Consider the following 25,655-nt stretch of genomic DNA (forward strand, 5'->3'; position numbering starts at 1 on the left):
TGCAGCCTCCATAATGCCTCCCGAGTTCGTCAGCCATACAGAATGCCAGCCAAACTTGTACTTTTCTGCTTTTTAAAAAAAAAAAAATTCTTTATTTTTGAAAATAAAGAAGTCATCGGTACTTCCACAATATAATAACATTAGCGTAGCAGGGAAGTATACATATGTAATCATATTTAGCAGTACAACTGAAAGCATGAAGTCATGTGGAAGAACCGCAGTCGGCAGTGAAAAGTCATCCATTTTAGTAACATATAAATATAAATGAGGGGCTAACATATGAAAACAATAGGGGAAGACAAAGAGAAGAGGATGAAAGGAAAAGACTCAGGTTAGGGAAGGCTCAGGTATTACCCAGTGGACATCTCCCAGAAGTTCACACTTTTTTTTAAAGGGGCAGTCACTTACAAGGCAAAACTATGCCTTGTAAGTGAATGCCCCTTTAAAAAAAAGTCTGAGTTCGGCCGGCATCCGCATGGCCGCTGAACCCGGGCGTCATTACATCCAGCCCATTATATTTATATTGTCAATTTTATTGGTAAGTGTACCCACAAGTTAGTTTCCCTGTGGCCCTGATAACCCTTAATCTGACCCTGTGTCTCAAAGAAAGTACTGATACTGTATCAAAGCAAAAACATATTGGGGGAGATTCAAATGTTTGAAAAGTCAGCCGAGAGTCTGTTTTTTTCCTATCTAATAGACAGGAAAAAAACAGACAACCAACCGACTTTTCAAACATTTGAATCTCCCCCAATGAGTCATAATAATCTCAGCACCAGGGTGAAAAAAATGCCTTAGCAGTGAAGCAGTAAAACACAGTAGTTTTGTCGATTGCCCTCTACTTTTAACATTTCATTAGCATATATCAGAAATTCACAGAGCAGGGGCATCAGCAATATTGATATCTATTTGAAAGAGATAACTGGCAATAGCAGAGATAAGAGCAGGACTGGATCAGAGGATCACCCTGCCGCAAAACTGTATTTTATTGTAAGTTAGTTAACGTCACCCAAAACATATTTTTAGATTTTTACTGAAATTGTCTTAGTATCTGATAAATATTCAAATTATTACATTATTTAATTTCTAGTAAACATTGATAATCCCAGTCCTTCCATTCATTTTGATTTAAAGTACAGGGCACAAGTCAGGTACAGACTATACAAAGTACATGTATTTGGTACTGTGCCAAGCATGTTCAGAGAAGTTTGGAACCCAATCTACTGCAACTTCTGCTTTTCCCTTACCTTGCTAAAAATTGTGAGTGTTGCCAATTTATCCACAAGCTAATTTGTCATTACACAGGAAGCTCGACACACGAGAAGTGTCCAAAAGGGACTCAGAGAGGTTATAGTAGGTTTATGTTAAGACCACCATCTGGACAAGACAACAGTGCCAAAAAACACTGCAGCAGTTAAGGATGACTCTCCTGTGTCTTATACATAGTGTATGAAGATATATATCATTTATATAATATTCATGAAGCTGAATGGTTTATTAAACTCCCCCCATTATCACAAATTAAATATGATATTAGAGATTGCAATAAAATTATATTTATATGAAAAGCATATAGTTGGAACTCAGTTAATACATTAAATATTTATACCAATAGCTCAAGTGTTATCAAGCTTCAGTATGTAACTCTTAAATATGCTTAAGTATCTTTAATATGCTATTCACTTGTAAATTCTTGGGAGTCTAAAATAATTTCACTGTTTGCTTGAATTATGGGTAATCATCGTTAGCAGCACCAAGCTTGGCTTAGAGTGGGTGTCACGGTTACAAATGAAAGACAGAGTGGTAATATTTATTTATTTATTTATTTACTTACACATTTAGATATGTAAATGCCACTTACATGTATAAATATTATTAGTGATTGCATAATACACTACAAGTTACTGCACGCTTACAGTATTGGATGATTCTGAATTGGGAGCAAAGCAAAAAGGGCAGGAAACTTTACTCCGTAGTAAAACCATGCTGCACTGCAGGTGGGACAGATATAAGATACACAGGGAGACTTAGGGTGGACTCAATAGGGCACAAGGTTTAGCAAGGTAAAATGCTCCCGATACTTGCGGTATCCAATAACAAAAAAATGGTTACAGGGTTTTCAGCTCTGAAAACCCTGCAGCGCAAGAAAAAATACAAATAAATAATGATACTCACCCAGGGGCGTATTGGGATGGACAACAAGCCTGGGAAATTTATGGAAGCAGCCCTAATAGAGGTGTGGTCTGATGAAGGGGTAGGGTCTTTTTTTTGGGGGGGGGGGGGGGAGCAGGATCCCTCCTCATAGGGCCTGATTGTATGCAATTGCAGCCTTCCTTGCGTCTTTTGGGGTGGATTGTGAACTAAAAGTGGTCCTGTAGAATCTTGTAGAAGTAGCCCTGCAGCACAAGAGGTATAACGTACCGTGTAGCCATGGCAGCATCACATGATGGCAGAGTTGCTGTACTGCAGAGATGGAATAACAGAATAAATCGGGACAATGCAGTGTACTGACATGTCGGCCTACCAGGAATCTTTCTGGTGAGCACTATGGCAAATCCGCCCCTGTACTCACAAATTTGGTGGCCTCTGGTGGTTTCCACGGCTTTTGGGGGTCTCCGCTCCATCTTTACACTGGGGAAGGGCTACTGGGAGGCTTGTGGGCTGCTAAGAGCGGATCTGACATACTGGGGAATGTTGTTCTCCCAGCTGCTGCCTCAGGGGGATCATACAAACACGGGGGGTCACACATACACTGGTGGTCACACACACTCATACACACACACACACACACACACACACACTTACATAACACTCACATACTCACTACTGTTACAGGACTCTGGATCCCAGCGTCAGAATGTGAGTAATTGCTAATTGAGCTAATTGAAAACTTCCAATTGCTTAATTACTGTAGTTCTTAGGGGGAGGGGAGGGGGGTGCCAGAGCAAGTCCCGTGATTTTTCCGGAAAAAAAAAAGAAGTTTAGGAAAAATCAGACTCGCTCTGGGGGTTCCTATAGAATTCACTCTGTCTCAATTTCAGTCCACTAATTGATTAGCAAAACCCCGCTGCTGCAGGAAAACCTGCACCGCGGGTTTTTTTTTTTTCATTTCCCAGCCTCAACTAAATTCCCCCATTACATTTGAGTGGGGTGTATCCAAACTCAAATCTACTGTAAATTGAACTGTAAAAATAAAGCTGTCCAGCATTTGCAGGCTACATGCCTAAGCAGTCAGTATTTACCCTGCATGTAAAAAAAATGTATTTGCCCCCCTACACTGGAACATGGGGGCAGATGTATTAACCTGGAGAAGGCATACGGAAGTGATAAACCAGTGACAGGTGCAAGGTGATAAATGCACCATCCAATCAGCTCCTAACTGTTAATTTACATATTGGAGCTGATTGGCTGGTGCGCTTATCACCTTGCACATATCCAGGTTAATACATCTGCCCCATGGTTTGTCCAGGTTCAACGTTAGGGGCAGATGTATTAATCTGCAGAAGGGATAAAGAAGTGATAAGAGAAGCTGCTGTCATTTTTCAAATTTGTAATGATTGGCTGGTGCGCTTATCACTGCTTTATCACTTTGTTATCCCTTCTCCAGGTTAATACATCTGCCCCTTACTGCTTTTTGTTTTCTTTTGGTTTGTTCTCAACTCAGAATCAGGCTCACTAGGTGGAATACAAGTTTATTATTGGGCCACATTATTGTTATAAATATAGGCCCAAATGTATTAACCATAACAAGTTATAAAGTGGAGAGAGATAAAGTACCAACCAAGCAGCTTCTCATTTTTCAAACACAGCCAGTGGCATGGCAAGAAGCTGCTTTGCTGGCACGTTATCCCTCTTTATCACTCTTCACTTTGTCACATTTTAAGGCTTAATACATTTAGGCCATAATTCGTTTAGTGTATTCATCTTTAAAAAAGAGAACTTTTTATGGCATCACCATTTTATTTGCATCAGCATCGTCTTGCAAACTAATTGCCTGGGTCTGTATTGGCAGCAAAATTCTGCACAGTGGGCACAGGGCCTTAAATGTCCCCAGTCCTACCCTCACCAAACCACCCAGTGGTCTAAAGTGGCCATCATCTCCTCAGTTCGCCTTTAGCAACATTAAATTTGACTATTGGCCGAGATCCACCGCAACTTCAGTCTTCTCTACTGGAGAGTAAACCTCTCCACTTTTAGAACTAAAACCTGAAAAAAACCCCCACAAACATCTATTTTCCATAATGGTTAGAGAAAATGAAGCGTGTAAATAAGTTAGATAGTGTAGCTCGAAAACAGCACACCGAAGTAAAGTGAACATTTTGACCTTCAAATAAAAGAATGTATTTTCCTCAGAGCTTGTAAATGAATCATTAATTCACAAAGTACCACCGAATCTCTCCTGGTAGTCTTAAAGTTAGGCATAAAACAACAATATAGCAGCTTTCATTGTGTGTAAGGAAGACAAGTAGATTGTATCAAACAGACGGAATGTATTCTGCAGTGCATCAGGAAAGGAACACGGCTCTTCATGCATCCTGTCATTGCCTGAGGAAACTAGATTGACGTTGTAATAAAACGTATTACATTAAGCACTACAGTAACCTCGCCTTTGTATGAGGCAGAACTATTTTTTTTTAAGAATCTTCTGATACAAAATTGCTTAACCAGTGAATTCAGATTGCAAAAAGATCTGCATTGTGTTAGAATAATTTGCAGCAAACTCCTGGATGTTGTCAGCCTGTTACATGAAAGCGGCTTCTAAGATATGATGTTGACAGGGTTTTGTAAAAGCAGCACTGCTGTCATCCCCTCAGAGCTCATTATGAGAAATGACACCAATAATTTGAGCACCGCTTTTCTGGGTTCATACATGATTAAGACAACAATATTTAGGGTACACAATGGCTATAGTTAGCTTCTCAGGTCTTCGTGGAAGATCTCACATTAAGAAATGCAATTTTTGTCACTTACAGTACTATCTCGGATCTAATATATTTCATTGGAACCTGCAGATAATTTTGTGTCAGATCCCTCAAACTTTATGAGACTGCTGATGCGAATAATAGATCAGACTCATATAAAATGAGTAATGTACGATAGGTCTGCATTGCATAATTATTCCTGACAGCGTGCATTAATAAACAAAACATAATGGAAACAACGGGGGGAATTTATTAAGACCACGTAAACAGCAGTCTGTGTGCAAAATGTCCTTTTTTTCTCAGTTGCTGAATTGAAAATATTGGAAAAATGTCCTAAAGTGCTAAAAATAGTCTTTGCAAGAATAGCAAATGGTGTTTTTGCTAAATGTCTTTGAAATCTGTGCAATTAACACCATGGGCAATTCATGAATAAGCAATGAAAATGTTAAATGGGCATCATCTGCAAACAAGGTATTCAGGAGGTTTAGAAAACACTTTCAAGTCCTATATCTGTTGTTCCTGTGTTGGACTAGCGGTTAGGAGCAGGGATGGAATAGTGTATCTCTAGGCATCCTAGCCAAATATAGGGGTCTATTTACTAAGCCTTGGCTGGAGATAAATTGGATGGAGATAAAGGGGGTCATTCAGATCTGATCGCTGGGTTGTGATTTTTGCTGTCCTGCGTTCAGATAGTTACCGCCTACAGAGGGAGTGTATTTTCGCTGTGCAAGTGTGCGATGCTGTGTGTACGCTGTGCTGCTAAAAGTCACTGTGTGCAGTCACTGCGCAGCCCAGGACTTACTCCTCTAGTGAGATCACATCAGGCTGATCGGGGCTGCAGCTGACGCCAGACACCCTCCCTGAAAACGCTTGGGCATTCCTGTGTTTTCCCGAACACTCCCAAGAAACGGTCAGATACCACCCACATACTGTTTCCTCCTGTCAATCACCTTGAGAACGCCCGTGCGAACGTATTTTTCGCACCATCCCGCCACTGACCAGCAATGCCCTTTGTTGTTGTCTGACGCGCCTGCGCATTGTGGTTCATACGCATTTAGTACCTGATCGCCCGCTGTGCGAAAATGCACAGCAGCGATCAGATCCAAAGTACCAGCCAATCGGTTCCTAACTGCCATTTTTCAAACCCTGCATGTAACATAGCAGAGAGGAGCTGATTGGCTGGTCATTTATCTCCATCCACTTTATCTCCATCAGAGACTTAGTAAATAGACCCCTTAGGTAGGTAGGTACCTGGCAATGCTGCTGTAGACCCTTATGGTATCTGGATGATAGTATATATATAGACAGTGAATAGGTTGACACCAAATGGTCGACATGCAATAGGTCACAGGTACAAGGTGTACAGTGCTTAATGTTGACAGGAACAAAAGGTTGACAGTTTCAGAGGGTCGACGGTCGACACACATATGGCTGGTGCACATTTTTTGAGGGGTTCCAATTTTTTTCAACTTTTTCTTGATTGGCCATCCACGTGGACTATGATTGGGAATAGTAACCTGTGCTGAGTGAAGTGGTAGCAGAGCAAGGCCCCTTGCCCGAAGCGTGACAAGCATAGCAAGAGTTTACGTTTACACTAATTGTGGTCACATATGATAAAACAAAATGACACCCAAAAACCATAATTGTGTGTCGACTTTTTCAAGCACTGGGCTGCAATAGCCCATTAAAAAAAGGGGAAAGTGACCTTTATACAAGTGCCTCGTTGACAGGGGAAACCTGCCCCTGTCAGTGAGGCAGATGTGTTTTGGACAGTGGATACAGTGCTGGATCCGCTGGTCCAATCACCCATACGTAGCGGGGTGAAGCAACGGCAGGACCCGGCGCTACTGTGGAGCTGTCACTACAGTAGCGCAGCGGGGTGAAGAGGCAGCGGGACTCAGCGTTAGTAATGAAGCTGCCTGTCACTAGAGCAGCAGCAGCTCCGGAGTCAGCAGGAACCCCTGAGCTGGGGAGCGTGTGGCAGCGGCGGCCAGCGCTCTTACCGCTCCTTCCTTCTCCTCTGCCCTCCTAGCCAGCAGCATCACCGGCATCTATACTCTCCCAGACCAGGGGCCAAAGGCAACAAAGGTGAGAGGGGGGGCAGTTGGGCTGGGTGGGAAGTGACTGGGCAACTCACCCCCAGATCACTTGGGCAGCAGGGCAGGGACAGGGAGGTAGAATATTATACATATATATATATATATATATATATATATATACACACTGCTCAAAAAAATAAAGGGAACATGTAAACAACACAATGTAACTCCAAGTCAATCTCACTTCTGTGAAATCAAACTGTCCACTTAGGAAGCAACACTGATTGACAATCAATTTCACATGCTGTTGTGCAAATGGAATAGACAACAGGTGGGAATTATAGGCAATTAGCAAGACACCCCCAATAAAGGAGTTGTTCTGCAGGTGGTGACCACAGACCACTTCTCAGCTCCTATGCTTTCTGGCTGATGTTTTGGTCACTTTTGAAAGCTGACGGTGCTTTCACTCTAGTGGTAGCATGAGACGGAGTCTACAACCCACACAAGTGGCTCAGGTAGTGCAGCTCATCGAGGATGGCTCATCAATGCGAGCTGTGGCAAGAAGGTTTGCTGTGTCTGTCAGCGTAGTGTCCAGAGCATGGAGGCGCTACCAGGAGACAGGCCAGTACATCAGAAGACGTGGAGGAGGCCGTAGGAGGGCAACAACCCAGCAGCAGGACCGCTACCTCCGCCTTTGTGCAAGGAGGAACAGGAGGAGCACTGCCAGAGCCCTGCAAAATGACCTCCAGCAAGCCACAAATGTGCATGTGTCTATTCAAATGATCAGAAACAGACTCCATGAGGGTGGTATGAGGGCCCGGCGTCCACAGGTGGGGGTTGTGCTTACAGCCCAACACCGTGCAGGACGTTTGGCATTTGCCAGAGAACACCAAGATTGGCAAATTCGCCACTGGCGCCCTGTGCTCTTCACAGATGAAAGCAGGTTCTCACTGAGCACATGTGACAGACATGACAGAGTCTGGAGACGCCAAGGAGAATGTTCTGCTGCCTGCAACATCCTCCAGCATGAACGGTTTGGCAGTGGGTCAGTAATGGTGTGGGGTGGCATGTCTTTGGGGGGCCGCACAGCCCTCCATGTGCTCACCAGAGGTAGCCTGACTGCCATTAGGTACCGAGATGAGATCCTCAGACCACTTGTGAGACCATATACTGGTGCGGTTGGCCCTGGGTTCCTTCTAATGCAAGACAATGCTAGACCTCATGTGGCTGGAGTGTGTCAGCAGTTCCTGCAAGATGAAGGCATTGATGCTATGGACTGGCCCGCCCGTTCTCCAGTCCTGAATCCAAATGAGCACATCTGGGACATCATGTTTCGCTCCATCCACCAACGCCACATTGCACCACAGACTGTCCAGGAGTTGGCGGATGCTTTAGTCCAGGTCTGGGAGGAGATCCCTCAGGAGACCATCCGCCACCTCATCAGGAGCATGCCCAGGCATTGTAGGGAGGTCATACAGGCACGTGGAGGCCACACACACTACTGAGCCTCATTTTGACTTGTTTTAAGGACATTACATCAAAGTTGGATCAGCCTGTAGTGTGTTTTTCCACTTTAATTTTGAGTGTGACTCCAAATCCAGACCTCCATGGGTTAATAAATTTGATTTCCATTGATAATTTTTGTGTGATTTCGTTGTCAGCACATTCAACTATGTAAAGAACAAAGTATTTAATAAGAATGTTTCATTCATTCAGATCTAGGATGTGTGATTTTAGTGTTCCCTTTATTTTTTTGAGCAGTGTATATATATATATATATAGCGATTGGTCGGCACTCTTATTCTTTGTACATCTGTCACGGGGCACACAAACATAATTGGTATAACTATATATATATAGCGCAAGCAGTGGCGTAAGTTTGTCCCAGTTGCCCGGAGGCTAGAAATATATTGGTGTCCCCGCCTATGTATATATATATATATATCTCATTTGCTCCTGCATAGTAAGCCTGCAGATTCTAACTATATGAAGCTACTACAAAACCATTGCAGCTAGGCAGATCTATGTAGGGATCCAGCCACACACTACATAGATCTGCTCAGTCCCTCACAATGCTGATTATTTCTCTGACAATTAATTTGCAAGTGTCATATCCAGGATAAGAACCCACAACCTATTACACTGGAAGCATGCACCTTACTGATGGAGATATCTGCTGTTGCATAGGAAGTATGAGAATTCTAACTATATGAAGTTACTTGTAATTGTCAGAGAAATAACTTCATATAGTTAAAATTCTCATGCTTCCTTTATAGGAGCAAATAGCTTCATCAGTAAGGTGTCTGCTTCCAGTATATCTATAATAAAGAGGGTGTGATTTGTAAGGTGTAGTGGCTAGTAGGGAAGTCGGCTACGGAAAAGTTACCAGCTGTTGTCAATTAACTTATTTGATTAATGTTGCTGAACACACAGAACAGGAGGAGAGGTGCCCCCCTTCAAAGCAGGAGCCCGGCGGCAGCTGACTCAGTTGCCTCCCAGATTTCTGCCTCTGAGCGCAAGGCTGGGCACTCTGTGGACTTAGCTGGATAAATAAATCACTTGAGTGCCCAGCCTCACGCTATATATATATTTGTAGCAAGTTGTCCGACACTCTCTGTATGGAAAGTAATGGCGCCCAGTGCCCTCGTGAATCTGTATGGTAATATAGTTGAGTGGCGTGCGGCACTCCCAGCATATTCAATAAGGCTCAAACACCGGCCAGGTAGAAAATCAACGATTCAATTTTATGGAAAAAAAAATTGTCCGCAGAATAAATAGTACAAATAAAATAAGCTCACCTTATAGTGAGGGTAATAAGGTGAGCTTATTTTATTTGTACTCTTTATCCTGATGACAATTTTTTCATAAAATTGAAACGTTGATTTCCTACCTGGCCGGTGTTTGAGCCTTAATGGATATGCTGGGAGTGCCGCAACGCCACACAACTATATATATATATATATATATATATATATATATACCCACAGAATATCCTGCACTCTCGTCAGTTCATAGAGATAAATAGGCGGGTGCTCCCAATGAGCTTGTCAGGTCACAAATATACCGCATCTACCACCCGTGTGGTGGGTGCACTCTCGCAGAAATCAATCACTTTGAAGATCTTGATGTGTCAATCAGTTTATTCAGGTTAATCAGGTTCCATAACGTTGCCTTTAACATTCGACGTTTCGGTCCTATTATAGGACCTTTATCAAGACTGGCAATTCAGAGCATCTACATGATCAAAAAGATAAATACAATATGTATAAAATCAGACTAAAGGTATCAGATCATACCCACACCACCACCAGCAGTGCCTCCCAGGCCCTTATAGCAGAAAATAGTGACATCAAGTTAATTAATTAATAGAATCATACTCTATATGGAAACAAGGATAAAGATCAGCATACTCCAAATCTACTCCCACAGGACAAGCATAGCACCTCACTCTAGAGTAAACTTCACAAATTTACCTGGGTCAATATTAGACACAATGAGTCAAATAATAGCTCCTGGAACACAGGACTACTATAAAAGAAAATTGGAAAGCTTATTAAAACACTGACCCTCACCAGTGTATAATAGGACCCAATATACCATATAGAAGTCATACCTGGATAATTAAAAAGTAACACTAGGCAGCTACAGATCAATCAGCAAAGGCCATATAGTTTTCAGCAGCAAGGTCTGCAATTTAAAACACAAACAAGATATACAAAATAATCCAAACTAGATAAGATATTCCTACCATTGGGGTCCACACCGGCCAGTCCACTCACCACTCTGCTGTTTAGTATCTGATGATAGCTGCATGCTGCACATCAGCAGCTGCATGCTATTTAACACAATGGGACAGGAAATGCCACTTAACCCTGAGATGTAACTATATGTGTGCTAAACGTTTACCCCATAAGAAAAAAGAGTGTTACTTAGATATCAAACCATTAGATATACCCAGTGCTACTGATTTCAGGGGCCAAAATCATCACATGTAGCTCAAAAGTACAATATTGGCTGCATTCGCGGCCGCTGGCAACGCCACTTCCGCGTTCCAGCGACCGGAAATGGATGCGTTCCACGGGCCGGAAGAACCGCGGACGCTGCTCGGCCAAGCCGCAGGGGCTCTCATAAAGTGAAAAAGACAAAACTAAACTCAAAAAACGGGTGCCAAGAAACATCCCAGCACATGGGTGAAAGCCAAAACAGCAACAATGTAGCTAGCCACATTCGGTCAATAGTCAAGTCGACCTGACCGGAAGTGACGGCACCATCTACTAAGCATAGATGGGAGGGGAATATGCTAATAAACCAACAGAGTATATTAGAGTGAGTTATATTGAGTTTAGTTTTGTCTTTTTCACTTTATGAGAGCCCCTGCGGCTTGGCCGAGCGGCGTCCGCGGGACTTCCGGCCCGTGGAACGCATCCATTTCCGGTCGCTGGAACGTGGAAGTGGCGTTGCCAGCGGCTGCGAATGCAGCCAATATTGTACTTTTGAGCTACATGTGATGATTTTGGCCCCTGAAATCAGTAGCACTGGGTATATCTAATGGTTTGATATCTAAGTAACACTCTTTTTACTTATGGGGTTAACGTTTAGCACACATATAGTTACATCTCAGGGTTAAGTGGCATTTCCTGTCCCATTGTGTTAAATAGCATGCAGCTGCTGATGTGCAGCATGCAGCTATGATCAGATACTAAACAGCAGAGTGGTGAGTGGACTGGCCGGTGTGGACCCCAATGGTAGGAATATCTTATCTAGTTTGGATTATTTTATATATCTTGTGATAAAGCTGAATATTTATCGTATATAAAACCCTTTGTGAGGTCTAAGAACACTGTACGCTATTTACGTATGAAGTACCGTAAGGGTACGCTTGTTGCGTAACAATCGCTTAGCCGTGGTCGAGACGCTCAAGCGTCACGTTCGCTCACGGCCAAGAGATCACAGGCAGGCACGCTATTGGCTGCTGACTAACGTAATGGTTCACTATAGCGTAACGGACGCTGTATCGGGAGCGGGCTGCTCGAGCGATACAGACGCTCACGAGAATACGCTGTTGGTATCGGGCACACTTATAGGTGAGCGACTACCGTAATGCTATGCTATCAGCGTAGCGGACGCTCGAGACCACGAGGAGATCACGAGCGGCGCTGACGCTCGCAATGTTAAACCTTTAAATCTAAACCATAAACAATGTAATATGCTGTAAAACCTTTGTGTAGAGATAGGGTGTAGATGCAACCTAGTGTAACCTTATTAACTTAAAAGCTGTTTGAGCGTCACCGACGCTCTGAGAATACTAGACACTATAAGAAATACACAGATACCTGGGCTTAGGGTCCAACGCCTAATATGTATATATTTTGAATGATAAACTTGCAAAAGAATTAATACAAATACAAATCATACACTACAATATAACATAGACTACCTAACCAGATAACTACACAGGAAATATAATACAATTACTATTTAAAGGAAAATAAGAGAGAAAGAGGAGAAGGGAGAGGGAGAGAGAGAAATTGGCCCACAATAACAAGAAGATCAATATAGTTGCGGAGAAACACTTACGCACAAAGGGAAACGATCGCATGCGCCTCGATATCCAGCTCCCGATTATCAGCAATGAGAACCGTTGAAGAGAGTGACCTGGATATGGTCGGCCTGCCTATTTATGCCCCACACACAATACAATTCAATGGTCCCTACAATCTCATTGTTCATTGGACACAGGAATTCGGCTTCGCATTATAACAAAAGGTCATAGGTTGATTCATACAGGTGGGCTGTGACTGCTTCCAACTGTTCAGGTGGGTGGGATACTGGGTTTCCCGCCGCATGACTAAATAAGAACAAATAATAGTAAATGGACATAAACTTCTTATGTCCATAACTATTCGCACGAGCGATTAATCCGCTCCAAACCAACACCGGAATATTGCTATTTAAATACTCTTCCGATGGGTACCAAACACCACTGTATGACCCCTGTTAGACCCTTCGTACAATACAAAGAGGGATCTCTCTGTTCAGGAACATGCTATGTTAACTAAACTTTCAGAATCTATCAAAGGGACCATGATCTACAAAATACATTATATAGTGAAAATATGTAACGATTGAGTCGCACGCTACGATCACATAAACTCTACCGTAAATACGCATACCGTGCGCCTGCGGGTGCCCGCGACTGTGAGTATGCGCACGTACGGGAGAGCGCACGCATGCGCAGCACGGACCTGTGTGAGGTGCAAATATGGTAGTGTGCATAGAGATATTTTTCTGACTTTGACAGTCCACCCTTTGGCAGTCAATAATAACTGCCACCTTCTAAAACATTTCAAAAAGAGAAAAATATATGTCAGGGGTTAATACATTTACATGGTTGGGTAGGAGAGGAGAGGATAAGGTAGGAAAAGGGTATGACCTAGTGAGATAGCAGAAGCATGTGTGTATGAATCCGTGCTTGGGGGTCATGTATCATCGTGCCGTACGTGTTTTAAATCAAGCTTCGAGGTATTGCGAAGTATACATTTGAATTCCTTCTTATCCCGTGGTACGGGTCTGTGGATGGGCTGTCAAACTTTACCGAGCTCTTTTCGGCTTTGGTTGTAACAAAATGGGGGAGCACATTTTAGTTGATGATACATGAATGGGGGAGATATGTGATTGCTGATATCTGTGCCTGTATTCCCTATCGACTATGTGTGTCATTACCTGAGGTTTGTAGAAGTGAAGAAAAGACATAATTACGGTAAATGCGGTGGTATTCTATGTCAGGTAAATGTACATTCGTCGATTGAGGTCTTGTTTGGTGTCTGTTGAATGCAGTCTTCTTTGTGCTTTTGCCCATAAGGTGCGAGCAAAAGCTGTCAATGTCCATAGATTTACAAAAGTGTTGGGCTAGCGTAATTTTAAAATTTCTAGGGAAACTGGGGATCCATGGCATAGTTCATCAAAAATCTGTGTATCAGGTTGTCAAAACTTCTTCTTTAATCCCTCTGTTGTCTGTATATCGGCTCATCAAATTCCTCGTCCAAGTGGGTCTTTTTACCTTGGAGGAAACGGAAAAACAGGTGAAAGAAACGGACCGTAGAAATCGCATTTTCATCACATCATTGTTTCTACATTTGGGTCATAAATCAAGTCCATTGGAATTACAGTTTCCTCACTCCTTAAACTCATTACCTTAGTACGACGATTGCACCTCATTAAAGCCTGACCGCATCTAAATATCAAACCGATCGTTATGATAACACCTAAGATACATAGGAGAAACTTCCCAACATCCATTATGACTCCTTGAGCCCAGTCTCCTAAACCAGAGAACCAATTTTGCGGGTTCAACCATGACACCCAACCAGTCAGCTCATTACCTACAGCAGCAAGAGTGAGATTGTGTCTCCTGCGAAATTCCCACTTCAGTTGGAGAATATCGTCCATCTTTTGGTCTATGACCTCGACCGGGTCCTCGGTGCTATTCGTAATATATGTGCAACATTTCACGCCGTATTGTGTTGCCAGTGTGACACAATATCCGCTTGTCACTGCTGTGAGGTAATTAAGAACCATTCTATGCTGTACCAGTTCTGTTTTATAAGCTTGAAGTTCCCTTCCAGTATACCTAAACGTGTCATCATACATTTCAGTGATATTATCTAACAAATTGGCGAGCGCAGATATGTATTTATAATTCAACACTCCTCTAGCGGTGCGAGTGATATCTAACGCGATTAGAAACTGAATCCCGGTGGATTCATGGATCATGTCAGAGGCCGGATGCTCTGTTCTTTCTATCAGGTGTCGTTTAACTACGTGCTCGTAATGGGTGTGAGTATAAGGAGTTTGGGCAACACGGTGTATGTCTTTCATTTTGTCATGTGATACAGTCATTACTTCAGGCAGTACTTTTCCAATATAACACAATCCTTCAGAGTTTGGGGCAAGCCACTTATACGCCTTTCTCCCGCATAAGAAATATGCATCATCGGGGAGAACATATGGGACGGAGTAGGACATAACCATATTACACACCTTCCATGTGAAATCTCCTAACCCTAATTCTTCCATCTGCTTAGTACACGTATCAGGTTGTACGATATGTGCACAGTATCCTGGTGATACCTCTCCAACTCTCGCAATCCTATTTCCTAAGGTATACCTATACCGGAAAGATTTTCCTCTACTGGCTATGTGGCGTATAAGCTCTGTATCTGTAGGCATTCTATCTGCTCTATGCGAAAAGGTCATGGTCTGATTACTCCATGACACTTCCCAATTTCCCGGCTTTCGGGGATTGGAGATGTTAAAACATAATAGGGACCTATCCACATGGTATTGGTGGAGCCCCAAACTAGGAGGGCTGGACATATTAAACCTCCTGTCCACCGGTCTCCCACCACTTAACTCAAGTACCTCCCCTAACGTTAAAGGAAATGGTACTAGCCCTGATTTGCTATGACCTTGAGGTACTTGAGAGCATACCCAACAATCTGTTTTATTTAACACACTACCCACTAAGGAGTGATAGTCACTCAATGGATGCCGGTCCATATGGATATTAAAACTGGATTGGCATTTCTTTATGCACCCATCCTCAATGACATTGTTACAGAGCCGACAGATACAGTTTTCTTCAGCTAACAATCCTTCACAATTCCTTCTATGGTCAATGCTATCGGATCGTTTTCTGATACTCGCCTTTGCTTGTTGATTATGTTGTTCTTGGAAAACTACGCCTCCATCTCTGTCATCAGAACCCATTCCAGAACCTCTCTCGACCTCCATGGTACTCTCGCCGGAACAGACTGCTCTGGTCAACATCATGGTCAACAGGAAAATCCGGATCACAGTCTCTTGGGGCAAGTCCATCTTGTAGGAGGAAACGGAGAAGAATGAGAAGGGGGAAAAAAATAATTTGAAGGAGAGGGGATGGGAAGTTGGAGAAAAACAATAAAAGGGAACAGGGGATCGACAACTGCTTTTGGTCTTGTGATTTTCAATGCTCAGGTGCCGCCTTAATCCTCCTGGAACAGACACTCCAGTGATACAACCTCTACCGTCTGTTCCTTATCACGGGACCTCTCTGGATCAGCAACCTTTTTACAGTGGGACGAATTAACCCAAGTCTCTCTCTCAGCAACCTTCAATGCTGTAGTGCTAGTCAATAAGACCTGGTATGGTCCTTCCCATCTGTCAATAAGGCAACCTGAGCGTAGAAAATTCCGTATCATTACATAATCCCCAGGTTCAATGTCATGACAATTACTATCTGGTAAATCAGGAATCACTAACTTCAGATTATCATTTTGATTCCTCAACTGTTTACTCATGTTAATCAAGTATTTTACAGTCACTTCATTGTTACACTTCAAATCATCCTGAGGGTTAATCATAACATGCAGTTGTCGACCAAACAAGATTTCAAAGGGAGACAGATTAAGAGGGGACCTGGGAGTGGTTCTGATGCTGTACAGTACAATGGGTAAAGTTTCTGGCCATGTCAATCCTGTCTCTGCCATCACTTTACTCAGTTTATTTTTAATAGTGCTGTTCACTCTTTCCACTTTCGCACTCGCCTGTGGACGGTATGGAGTGTGCAGCTTGCTATCAATTCCCATCAATTTACACATTCCTTGAAAGACATCACCTGTAAAATGGGTACCCCTATCACTTTCGATAATTCTAGGGATACCATATCTACATACAAATTCCTGCACAATTTTCTTAGCAGTAAACATAGCGGTATTTGTGGCCGCCGGAAATGCTTCGACCCAATTTGAAAAAACATCTATACAAACAAGTACATATTTCAAATTTCGACAAGGGGGTAATTGAATAAAGTCAATCTGTATTACCTGGAAAGGGCCGCCGGCAGGTGGGATATGAGATGGTTCTGTAGGTATTTCCTTTCCGATGTTCTTTCTCAGACAGGTAAGGCATGACATTGCCCTTTTACTCGCATGAGAAGAAAATCCTGGGGCACACCAATATGCTCTTACCAACTTGCACATCCCTTCCTTGCCCAGATGAGTCAGCCCGTGAGCTGCCTCAGCTAAGCATGGAAGGTATGCTTTGGGGGCCACTGGTTTACCGTGTCCATCCGTCCAGAGTCCTGAGGACTCCTGACCATATCCCTTTGCCTTCCAGACTGCCTTTTCCTGTGTGGAACACAAATTTTGCATCTCACACAACTTCTGTGTGTTGATGGTATTAAATACCATCAGTTGTGTGGTGTCTGTCTGTCTGGGGGTAGCAGCTGCTAATTTAGCAGCTTCGTCTGCTCGGCTGTTACCAAGTGATACTGGGTCTTGGCTATATGTGTGTGCTTTACACTTGATAACAGCCACTCTGTCGGGTTCCTGTATCGCTGTTAGAAGCCTTTTTATATGAGCTGCATGCGCTACCGGTGTACCAGCTGCCGTCATGAAATTTCTGAGGCGCCATAGGGCTCCGAAATCATGGACTACCCCGAATGCGTATCTAGAGTCGGTGTAGATATTGGCTGATTTGCCCTTAGCCAATTCACATGCTCTGGTTAGGGCGACCAGTTCAGCAACCTGGGCTGAGTGAGGTGGGTCTAGCGGTTCCGCTTCTATGGTGCCTTGGTCATCTACGACTGCGTATCCAGTACACAAGTCTCCCGAGTCTGACTGTCTATGACAACTACCGTCCGTGTAGAACGTAAGTTCTACATCTTCCAGTGGGTTGTCACTGATGTCAGGCCTTGCGGTAAAATTTTGGGTCAAATATTCCATACAATCATGAGTGTCTTCCTTTGTGTTAAATTCTCCTTCCCCACCACTCTCATCCTCCACCCTTTGTGCCTGTCCAGGCACACCTGGGAGATATGTTGCAGGATTTAATGCACTGCATCTCCTTATGGTGATGTTTACGGGGGCCATTAGTGCCAATTCCCATCTTGTAAACCGCGCTGATGAGACGTGTCTGGTTTGTGCAGAATTTAACAAGGCTGACACTGCATGTGGTGTATGAATTGTGAGGTTGTGACCTAGCACGACGTCTTCGCTTTTCGTTACTAGCAATGCTATCGCGGCAACGCTTCGCAAGCATGTGGGGAGGGATCGCGCTACCGTATCTAGCTGAGCGCTGTAATATGCTACCGGCCTGCTGGCATCACCGTGCTTTTGGGTTAGTACGCCTGCCGCGCAACCAGCACTTTCTGTTCCGTATAGTTCAAAGGGTTTCCCATAGTCAGGCATACCTAATGCTGGTGCCTGCGTTAGGCACTGTTTAAGTCTCTCGAATGCTGTCTCAGACTCGTCTGTATGCGAAATCCGATCAGGTTTGTTTGAGGAGACCATCTCCTGCAAGGGTAACGCTAGAATGGAAAACCCTGGGATCCAGTTACGGCAATACCCACACATTCCTAAAAATGTTCTGATCTGTTGCTGGGTTTGTGGCAGAGTCATGTCTCTAATTGCTTGAATTCTATCAGCGGTCAGGTGTCTCAGTCCTTGTGTTAGACAGTGTCCCAAATATTTTACCTTAGTTTGGCATAATTGCAACTTGTCTTTGGAAACCTTGTGTCCTGTGTCTGAAAGATGAAACAGGAGCTGTTTCGTATCCTTCAGGGATGCTTCCAATGAATCAGAACACAGTAGTAGATCATCCACGTACTGTATTAATACTGATCCACTCACTGGTTGGAAAGACTGTAAACAATCATGCAAAGCCTGAGAAAATATACTTGGGCTATCTATGAATCCTTGTGGTAATCGAGTCCATGTGTATTGGACTCCTCTGTATGTAAATGCAAACAAATATTGACTGTCAGGGTGCAGAGGTACCGAAAAGAAAGCGGAGCAGAGGTCAATAACAGTGAAAAATTTCGCAGTGGGAGGGATTTGCATTAAGATGACAGCTGGATTTGGCACTACGGGGAACTGACTCTCAACTATTTTGTTAATCCCCCTTAGATCCTGCACTAGCCGGTAACCCCTCCCCCCACTCTTTTTAACAGGGAAGATGGGACTATTGGCAGTGCTGGACGTTCTTACCAGAATGCCCTGTTGTAGCAAGCGCTCTATTACGGGATACACTCCTAACTCCACCTCTGGCTTCAGAGGGTACTGTGGGATTTTTGGAGCTATCCTACCATCTTTTACTTGTACAACTACCGGAGCTACGTTTGCCATTAATCCAGTGTCCTGTCCATCTTTAGTCCAAAGTGACTCTGGTATCTGAGATGTCATTTCTTCTACTTGGGAGGGAGTCCTATTTGTCATAATGGTATGTGACATTAATTTTGACGAGGAGTCTAACATGTCTCGCACTTCCTGAGCGTGATTCTCAGGTATGTCCAAGAATACACCTTCAGGAGTACAATAAATGACGCACCCCATTTTACACAGTAAGTCTCTTCCCAGGAGATTAGTCGGTGCCGATGCAGCCAGCAAAAAGGAATGCTTGGTATGTAAAGGCCCTACTGTAATCTCGGCTGGTTTGCTAACAGGGTAGTGCTGGACTACTCCCGTTACCCCTATGGCTGGAATTGTCTTACCAGTGGTTCTCATGCCCACTGTCGAATTTATCACTGATTTGGCCGCCCCTGTGTCTACAAGAAAGTTTAATGATTTACCAGCTACATTGATTGCAATTTCTGGTTCACCTCCAAGACTTGCAATCAATTTCACTGGCTGCAGATTACAGGTATGGCCACACCCCTATTGGGTATGGTGACCTCCCTGAATCCCGCTGGCAGCAACTACTTGTGATGGAGTTAATTGGGAGCTACCAGAGGCTTGCCAGTCTCTGTTCGGGGGGTATCTTTTTGTTTCCCCTGTATGTGGCTCATAACTCCGTTTCTGCGGACCTTGCTCCCAATGTCGTGTGTCGTGTCGTTGTCTAGGGGGTTGGTATGAGTTTCGTGAATTCTTCACTCTACAATCTCGTGCCATGTGTCCCTGTTTATGACAAGAATAACAAGTAACCACATTTGACTTACCCACAGGGTTTGGTGATATAAACAAAGGCTGCCTTGTGGTCAGGGCCTGTATACTTACTGCCATTAATTTATCACCTTGTTGTTCCCTGTGTCTGGTGATGTTCCTATCGTGATCAATAGCAGCCTCTCTCAAAGTAGCCACAGACAGACCTCGCCAACATGGCTGTGTGGTCTGTACCCTAGTCTTCAATGACTCTTTTAAACCATCCATCAGTACCGATACTGCTACTTCTCGATGGTTTATGTTTGTTTTAATGTCCTCTATGCCTGTGTATTTTGCCATTTCTGATAATGCTCTGTGAAAATACTCTGCAGCTGTTTCTGACTCCTTCTGTTTAATGGAGAATATTTTGTTCCATTTAACTACGGCTGGGAAATACTCTTTTAACTGTAAGCTTATTCTTTTTACATTGTCTTTGTTGTACACATCTGTAAGAGGTACATCCTGATCTAATCCACAGTCAGCTAAAAATTGAGCTGCGTCGACATTGGAGGGTAAACATGCTCTCAGCAATATCTGCCAGTCTTTGTTGTTGGGCTCTAACGTGTTACCTAGGTCTCTGATGTATTTTTGGCTGGCAACTAAGTCTTTTCTATGGTCAGGGAATTCCGACACTATGGTCCTTAATTCCATTCGGGAAAATGGGCTGTACATGGCAATGTTCCTAAAAGGAGTGACTCCTGAAGTGTCTGTTTTCCCATTTGGAACTACTATTACCTTAACAGGATTAACTCTAACAACCTCATCCTGTGTAGATTCTACAGGCTGTGGTGAAATAGTTTCAGCATAGTGTATGGTGCCGTACTTACCCGTTGATACGACCTCACCTATCCCTCCGCTAGGGGCTTTCGTTACTAATCTCGGGGGTTGAGCTGTGCCTACAGTGGTCTCTGCTATGGTGGCTGCTAGAGAGAGCGCTGAAATTGTTGCCGATTCGTCCTCTTGATCACACTCCTGAGGAAAGTTCAAAACAGGGTACAACTTGCACGGGTTAATACTTGCATTGGTTAATTGGTTAACATTATCTTTAACATTTACACAGTTGCTAAGTGTTAGTTTGTTACACCTTAATGCGTCATTCTCCGCAACCAATTTTTCTCCCGATATATATGGTGGCGGTGGGGCCGTGGCTATCAGTTTTCTGATCGAGCCAGATCCCGCCGCCTGAGCCAATCCTCTCTGTATGTCACCCTCCTGTTGCCACAACTGTAAATAATCATAATGCTTGATTCGTCTCTTGGCTGATTTAATGAGACATATCCTTCTCCTTAAATTCGTTAACACTTCTGTGCTGAAGCTACCTACTCTTGGGAATTTCTCCCCGTCATGTACCGTCATTCTCTCCCATTCATCACATAAAGCTTCTGTGTGACTTCCGTATTTCTCACACATTACGTATCTTACCGACCCGACTGGTCGGTTCACTGAATCAACCCGAACCGAGGTTGATCGCCCCCTACCTGCACAAGTGGCCCCCATAGTTCGAAGGTGTTGCTTTATTCAACCAACCCTTACGCAAACCAAAAATGTTCAAAATAGGCTGACGGTGGCGGTTTACCGAGTACCCCACTCACTCGCCCACGCCGACCAATACGACCTGATCACACCGATATGGTGCTGGCGTACTCGACCTAGGGCCCCTGCGACCTGAACCTCTATTTACTGGAACCTGTGAGGGTGATCCGAAGAACACTTACTCTTTCCAGTAACTATTGGTTGTTGGATAGTTCCTGAGTGAGCAGCGAACCTCCCTTAAAATAAAAAAAATTACACAAATCACGTTAGAATGTACAAATAGCGTTTATGACCTTCGTACACAAATAGTACCGGTCAGGTTTACTAATGCACACAATTACGTGCGGTACAATCGTTCAGCACATAAGCAACTAATCTTATGTACGGAGCGACCAGTGGAATCGAAAATTGCGGCTGCGAATTCCTTCAGCCAGAGCTTGTATGGCCTATATGGGTGTTGCACCAACCCTTTCTTGGTGTTGTGCCTGTGGACTGTATAGCGGACTTCCTTGTCTGCTGTACCTGAACCTGCTGGTCTGCTATGACCTCCTGGTCTGTTACAGTATGACCTCCTGGTCTGCTACACTCTAATGCTCAAATTGTATGTTTTAACCAGGGATGCCTCCCTAGCCACCATGTACGTCACTTACACGCATGTACCTCACGAGAACTCGACTTTTCTTGTGGTTCAACCTCAAAAATTGTAAAAACAAACACTCACTCACCACATATACACTTTTGTTTCTATTTCTATTTCTGCGCAGAAATTTTCTTCAGACCAGATGTGTTACAAATTAGGAGAAGGATCTGTTAATTTAAATTTCGAATGTTAAAATAGATTTGCGTGATTTATCGCCTTGCGTTATTTACCGCGTTGCGCTATTTATCGCGTTGAAAAAAAAAATTGACGCTTGTGATTTGAGTTACGTGGGCGTACCCGTACGCTCCGTTGCGTAATATACGCTGCGTGCGTCGGCCCTTGGATTGCGTACACAAGTCTCAGTCCTTTGTTAGAGACACGTGTACGCAAAGCAAAGATCCACCGTAACACAATTTATACGTTTATCAATGTAGATGATCCTTTATCATCTACCACGCACCACACTGACTTCGCCTTGTCTCTTAGGCACAGCTGTGTGTTTGTCTATACTTTAACTATATTACCTTTACTCTTAAACTATTAAAATAGTGGCAAATCTCTCTCAGCACGTTTATCAATTATAAAAAGGCAAACAGAAGAGTGATATACGAAAATACACAAATGAAAAAGAAATGCAGATATATATGTGCGTGCGTGTGTACGCAAGACAGAAAAATAAACAGTTTTAAAAGAGACTAGCGTGTTGTTCTTACCTCCGGTTCCCGGATTCCTTCAGCACCCTTTACTAAGAGAAGCAGACGCTTATCCAAACAGCACTACGAGGAATATGATCTCCCGCCCTTTGCTGCTGGATAATGTCTGCTGAAATTACCTAGTGCAGATATGTGAAGGACGGGCGAGCCGCCAATTGATAAAGCTGAATATTTATCGTATATAAAACCCTTTGTGAGGTCTAAGAACACTGTACGCTATTTACGTATGAAGTACCGTAAGGGTACGCTTGTTGCGTAACAATCGCTTAGCCGTGGTCGAGACGCTCAAGCGTCACGTTCGCTCACGGCCAAGAGATCACAGGCAGGCACGCTATTGGCTGCTGACTAACGTAATGGTTCACTATAGCGTAACGGACGCTGTATCGGGAGCGGGCTGCTCGAGCGATACAGACGCTCACGAGAATACGCTGTTGGTATCGGGCACACTTATAGGTGAGCGACTACCATAATGCTATGCTATCAGCGTAGCGGACGCTCGAGACCACGAGGAGATCACGAGCGGCGCTGACGCTCGCAATGTTAAACCTTTAAATCTAAACCATAAACAATGTAATATGCTGTAAAACCTTTGTGTAGAGATAGGGTGTAGATGCAACCTAGTGTAACCTTATTAACTTAAAAGCTGTTTGAGCGTCACCGACGCTCTGAGAATACTAGACACTATAAGAAATACACAGATACCTGGGCTTAGGGTCCAACGCCTAATATGTATATATTTTGAATGATAAACTTGCAAAAGAATTAATACAAATACAAATCATACACTACAATATAACATAGACTACCTAACCAGATAACTACACAGGAAATATAATACAATTACTATTTAAAGGAAAATAAGAGAGAAAGAGGAGAAGGGAGAGGGAGAGAGAGAAATTGGCCCACAATAACAAGAAGATCAATATAGTTGCGGAGAAACACTTACGCACAAAGGGAAACGATCGCATGCGCCTCGATATCCAGCTCCCGATTATCAGCAATGAGAACCGTTGAAGAGAGTGACCTGGATATGGTCGGCCTGCCTATTTATGCCCCACACACAATACAATTCAATGGTCCCTACAATCTCATTGTTCATTGGACACAGGAATTCGGCTTCGCATTATAACAAAAGGTCATAGGTTGATTCATACAGGTGGGCTGTGACTGCTTCCAACTGTTCAGGTGGGTGGGATACTGGGTTTCCCGCCGCATGACTAAATAAGAACAAATAATAGTAAATGGACATAAACTTCTTATGTCCATAACTATTCGCACGAGCGATTAATCCGCTCCAAACCAACACAAATATTGCTATTTAAATACTCTTCCGATGGGTACCAAACACCACTGTATGACCCCTGTTAGACCCTTCGTACAATACAAAGAGGGATCTCTCTGTTCAGGAACATGCTATGTTAACTAAACTTTCAGAATCTATCAAAGGGACCATGATCTACAAAATACATTATATAGTGAAAATATGTAACGATTGAGTCGCACGCTACGATCACATAAACTCTACCGTAAATACGCATACCGTGCGCCTGCGGGTGCCCGCGACTGTGAGTATGCGCACGTACGGGAGAGCGCACGCATGCGCAGCACGGACCTGTGTGAGGTGCAAATATGGTAGTGTGCATAGAGATATTTTTCTGACTTTGACACTTGTTTGTGTTTTAAATTGCAGACCTTGCTGCTGAAAACTATATGGCCTTTGCTGATTGATCTGTAGCTGCCTAGTGTTACTTTTTAATTATCCAGGTATGACTTCTATATGGTATATTGGGTCCTATTATACACTGGTGAGGGTCAGTGTTTTAATAAACTTTCCAATTTTCTTTTATAGTAGTCCTGTGTTCCAGGACTACTATTATCATTTGACTCATTGTGTCTAATATTGACCCAGGTAAATTTGTGAAGTTTACTCTAGAGTGAGGTGCTATGCTTGTCCTGTGGGAGTAGATTTGGAGTATGCTGATCTTTATCCTTGTTTCCATATAGAGTATGATTCTATTAATTAATTAACTTGATGTCACTATTTTCTGCTATAAGGGCCTGGGAGGCACTGGTGGTGGTGGTGTGGGTATGATCTGATACCTTTAGTCTGATTTTATACATATTGTATTTATCTTTTTGATCATGTAGATGCTCTGAATTGCCAGTCTTGATAAAGGTCCTATAATAGGACCGAAACGTTGAATGTTAAAGGCAACGTTATTGAACCTGATTAACCTGAATAAACTGATTGACACATCAAGATCTTCAAAGTGATTGATTTCTGCGAGAGTGCACCCACCACACGGGTGGTAGATGCGGTATATATATATATATATATATATATATCTCAGTGGCTCCCCAGCCAGTGACCTCACCGCACGCCACTGGTTTGCGTGGGAGGCAGTACCTGGCATGCAGGGTGGACTTGTCCTGTGCTGCACAGTGATGGATCGTAGATGTGCGTTTTTTCACACATCTACGATCCATGCTGAAGTAGGCCCCTAGACCCTTGGTAACTGCTAAGGTTATCCCACTTCTAGTTAAGTTAGCCCTTAGCATCGACATTGCCTTAGTAAACTACCAAAAAAGTATACATGCAGTGTAGCCCTTTGCATTCCCAGCCCACAGGTTCTGTACACAGGGCCTGAATCAGAGATGTATGTAAATGCATTCGCAGCTGTGACTGTGTATGCAGCAGCTGTGTGGAAATATGCAAAGTTGCAGGCACGTTGATTTGTATTAAGATGTACTTCAGTGGCTTTGCAGATCCCAGCAGCTGTGTACAAAGACACTGCATCTGCCGCATATCAGTCGATTATTGACCATATGAATAACCCTATTGTCATCGGGAG

The 25,655-nt window shown here is 43.4% G+C and overlaps 1 protein-coding gene and 1 long non-coding RNA gene across 4 annotated transcripts in view; one reads left to right on the plus strand and one right to left on the minus strand.

Moving 5' to 3' along the window:
• The window catches only part of DPP6 (dipeptidyl peptidase like 6), a 1,916,598-nt gene that overhangs the window by 1,242,337 nt on the left and 648,606 nt on the right, over positions 1-25,655 (plus strand). The gene's annotated exons all lie outside the window — the stretch shown is intronic.
• On the minus strand, positions 10,061-10,768 carry LOC134928892 (uncharacterized). Its single transcript, XR_010178104.1, has 3 exons — positions 10,741-10,768; positions 10,575-10,648; positions 10,061-10,195 (listed from the first exon to the last, which is right to left on the minus strand). It is a non-coding gene; the product is annotated as an uncharacterized LOC134928892 (long non-coding RNA).

The sequence above is a fragment of the Pseudophryne corroboree genome, chromosome 5 (genome assembly GCF_028390025.1).
Source record: "Pseudophryne corroboree isolate aPseCor3 chromosome 5, aPseCor3.hap2, whole genome shotgun sequence".
In the NCBI taxonomy this organism is placed as follows: domain Eukaryota; kingdom Metazoa; phylum Chordata; class Amphibia; order Anura; family Myobatrachidae; genus Pseudophryne; species Pseudophryne corroboree.